This window comes from Notothenia rossii, assembly GCF_949606895.1.
Source record: "Notothenia rossii genome assembly, chromosome: 6".
In the NCBI taxonomy this organism is placed as follows: Eukaryota; Metazoa; Chordata; class Actinopteri; order Perciformes; family Nototheniidae; genus Notothenia; species Notothenia rossii.
The window spans coordinates 33114603-33118629 of NC_136909.1; the positions used below are offsets into that span (position 1 = coordinate 33114603).

At 41.7% G+C, this 4027-nt stretch overlaps 1 long non-coding RNA gene across 1 annotated transcript; it reads left to right on the forward strand.

The window, feature by feature from the left end:
- The first annotated feature begins 691 nt into the window (after positions 1-691).
- LOC307043399 lies at positions 692-3281 on the forward strand. Its single transcript, XR_013809367.1, has 4 exons — positions 692-814; positions 1205-1621; positions 1798-1921; positions 2101-3281. It is a non-coding gene; the product is annotated as an uncharacterized lncRNA (long non-coding RNA).
- The last annotated feature ends 746 nt before the right edge of the window (positions 3282-4027 follow it).

Sequence of the window (4027 nt, forward strand, 5' to 3'; positions counted from 1 at the left end):
CCTGGGAGAGGTCTTACCCCTCGGCCGTATGAAGAAAAGAAGAGAGCGAACCAAAGGAAAACACAGGCTTTCATACTAAAAACACAGGAGGAGGTGTGTGGATGCTTCCCCCAGAGGTCATCTCATTGGGAGAGACCAACTTATGGCCTGTCGTACCCAATCAGCGCGACGCAACAGAAGAAACCCGGAAACAAAAAGTCTCTTTCAGTTTGACGAAAACCAGATACCTTTTGGTGTCTGGAACGAACCTGCTATAAATAACAAGTTTCCTTATCTTATTTCACATCTTGCAGCCAGCACACACACATATTCCCCTTTATGGCTCTTGGTCTCTGTGGCCATCTTCCCCCCCTCAGTTGTTAAAGCACCTTTCGTTTCACCTACTCTTGGCATCTTTTAAGATATAGTTGGATTATACAAATATCACATGTGAGTTACCTTAATATCCACAATACCGAGGAAAACATTACTGCTATTCTTGATACAAAGTAATTAAACACACACATATATTTATCATGTAGACTTCCCTAATATTTGACATGCTGGAGATCTTTTAAGAAGAATGTCCCCTCCCCCAGCTCTTCCAATCTACTGGAATGCAGAACTGCTCTCTGTTCATTCAGAGTAATAAAACATCTTTTAGCCAGCGCCGTATAGACTGAGAGTTACGTCATCTCCGTTCACTCCAATGGACCACTTTCTTACAGCAATGGCGGATCGTGGAGCCTCTCAATCGTTCCCCGGAAGTTAGCGCCAAGGCTAGCAGAGCTGTAGAGTTGCAGCATAATAGACCGTTCGTGACGGACTTTTAAAGGTAAGAAGAAGTTTAAAGATTTATATTGCGGATATTATCAGTACATCTGATTCAAATTAACATGTGTATTAAAGGATGTCAGTGGATTACCCCTAAATTAGTAGATTTAGGGAACGTTTACAGATAACAGATAAAGCTAGGATTCCGGATCAAGTTAGCAACACACGTTGAACAGCCTTTTAATTGTAAATTCCATTCTCTTAATGTCATTTCGTCCAACGTTGTTGAATTAGAGAAGAGGGTCTTCTAAAAGTGATTGTATGCGGGGGTGGAGGGAGTTAATTATTAGATAAATATAACTTTGGTGCGTGTAAGAGTGAGTGTTTTTAGCAGAGCCATATTGTGTCCTTGTGATTATGTTGATTATTACCTGTCTGTATAATGTTGCAGCTCAGCTGATTTTGGATTGATGGCAAAGGGAGAGGGACTTAAGTGAGAGTGAAAACACAAGGTAAGTTTAATACTACTGTTTTATATAAGTAAGCATACTAAACATGTATTCTATCACTGTATTATATAAGTCATCTTGTTAGTAACCTACTGTATGGCAGGTGGAGGGGCAGTGATGTTACAGGTGGAGGAGCAAAACTGCAAGACTGCAAACTCACAAGACAGAGAAATCAAAGTTTGTTCTCCAGAGAAGAGGTTGATTTCACTTCATTTATTTCATATTTTCTAAAGATGTGGAAATGGCAACAAAAAAAAACTTGAGAGCTGCAACCAAGACAACTGTAACAACATGAGTAGAGAGCCACCAAGGTTTTTCAAGTCCATCTCTTACTCCATTTTGCCAACCCAAATGTCCAGGTACATGACGGAACACCTTGCTTGTTTTTGTTGTTTGCGCTCCTCTGGCTGGGTGCTGGCAGGTGGAGGGCAGTGATGTTGGCAGGTGGAGGGCAGTGATGTTACGGGTGGAGGGGCATTGATGTTAGCTGTTACACACCAGGCTCAAACTTAACACATTGCATCCTTCTTTGCAGTGTCCTTAATCCTGGAAGGGGAATCTGCAATTCCTGCAGAGTTTTTTAACCCGTTGGTCCGCACGCAAAGCGAATTTTTAAAGCCTTCTTAATTGTCTCATTGCTCCATTTCATCCCCTTTGTGGTGAGTCTGCCTAATGCCTTAGGTTGGTCTTTTTAAAACGTTTTCTTATATTTGTTGTCCCTAATTTTCATTGTTTTCTTGAGAGCTGCATTTTCCTTCCTGATTTTTCTTAGTGCAGACTTTGCTTTTTTGGTGATTCCTTCTTGGCTCTTTAATTTTCTCTTTAATTTTTTTAATAGATCTGTTTGACTGGCTGCTGGTTCCCTTGTATGCTGACTGGCTGCTGGTTCCCTCGTATGCTGACTGGCTGCTGGTTCCCTCGTATGCTGACTGGCTGCTGGTTCCCTCGTATGCTGACTGGCTGCTGGTTCCCTCGTATGCTGACTGGCTGCTGGTTCCCTCGTATGCTGACTGGCTGCTGGTTCCCTCGTATGCTGACTGGCTGCTGGTTCCCTCGTATGCTGAATGGCTGCTGGTTCCCTCGTATGCTGACTGGCTGCTGGCTGAGTGGGTGGTGTCCACCCTCCCTGTCTCTCCTCACTAGCCATGTCCTTTCTTTCTTCACCCTCACTTTCCTTTCTCTCAGTCTCCTCATCCCTTCTTCCCTCAATCTTTGAGACTAATGTAAGTAGAAGACATGGCACTGTAGATTTTCGAACATTTAAAATATTATACCACTTAAAAATAAGAAATATGACTTTTGTTACTAAGAGTTCATACTTATTATACCTGTGTCACCTTTCACACTATAGCTGTGATCATGAGCTATGGGCTTTGTAGATACAGGTCCCGGGGTGAATCGTGGTGCAGGGGCCCTTCTCTTTTTGACCACAGGGCGATGCACGAAGATGGCGGGTATAGCCTCTGCTCTCAGCCTAGTCTTGCCCTTTTTTGTCTTGACAAACTGGTCTGCATCAAAATGTGCCTGCGGAGTGACTTGAGGTTACTTCACAAACAGAACAACTCAGTTTTGTCTGCCCACATACATATTCCATAGTGGTTGAATACACAGTATTAGGAAACACTTTATACTTACTGGACATGTTATACTCATTACATACTGTATATAAAATATGACCAAGAATGTGAGACAACTTTATAGAAATTCATATCACATCTTTTACTGATGCCATTTGTCATACTTTTTTAAACTCACAAATAATAAAGTTCCATAACTTCAGTTGGGAACAAAGACCACACCTTATCTCCCCAAGGCAATTTCCCATCCAATAGGTGTGCTATATAGGTGTGTATAACCCTTTCTCCTGTCTGTTACTCCCTCTTTCAGCACAAGAACCAGAGGGGGATTCAATGGAGCCTGAATACCTGCATTGAGACCCTCACCCTGCACCCTGAGTCTCAGCTCTGTGTTTTTCAAGCCTTTCCCTGTTTTTTTGTATTAAACAAAACATTAAGCTTTCCCAATGGTGTGGTTTTCGTTTTTTGAATAAGTGCAAATGCAGTGTTTGTATATAATATCCTCACATATTTTTTTGCTGTTGGTCGTGAAATTGCTCCTCCTGACTTGAGCAAGCCATTTTTTCCTCCGCTCTGTGTCAGTGGGGAAGCCGTACATTCGTACTCCTTTCTCGGAGCGATTTGAGCATCCCCAGGCAGCACAGCAAACCATGGTGGCGACTAGGAGGCAGCACAGCAAACCAGGACAACACGGAGGAAAAGGCACAGACAAACTGCATGATATGCTATTCAATGTTTATTGAATTCCATGTATTTGCAATGGATGTTCCTAAAACAACACATTTAACATCATCATCATGCTGCTGCTGCTGCTGCTGCTGCTGCTAGTCCTTTGATAGTCACCTGTCGGTCTCCTGTCCTTTCTGAAAGCCATAAAGATGACATTAGTCATTTAGATAACTTGTGTCCTCAATTACCATGGGATTACTGAAACTACCATGAATTTAAGAAAATGGTAGAAATTAATCTAATCTGAATTTTGAAGCATTCCTTTAGATCCCCTCCCTCTAAATATATCAAACATTAGAAAGTGATGCTCCTGACTACCATACAAGTTTAAGAAGATAATATTGGTTTTAAAGAATTCAAAGCTATAAACAGCAACAGGCTCTTTAACCAAGGCACTGTTAGCCTAACATGTAAACTAGTTGTTCACACTAATCCTAATATTATCACTTAATATTAGCA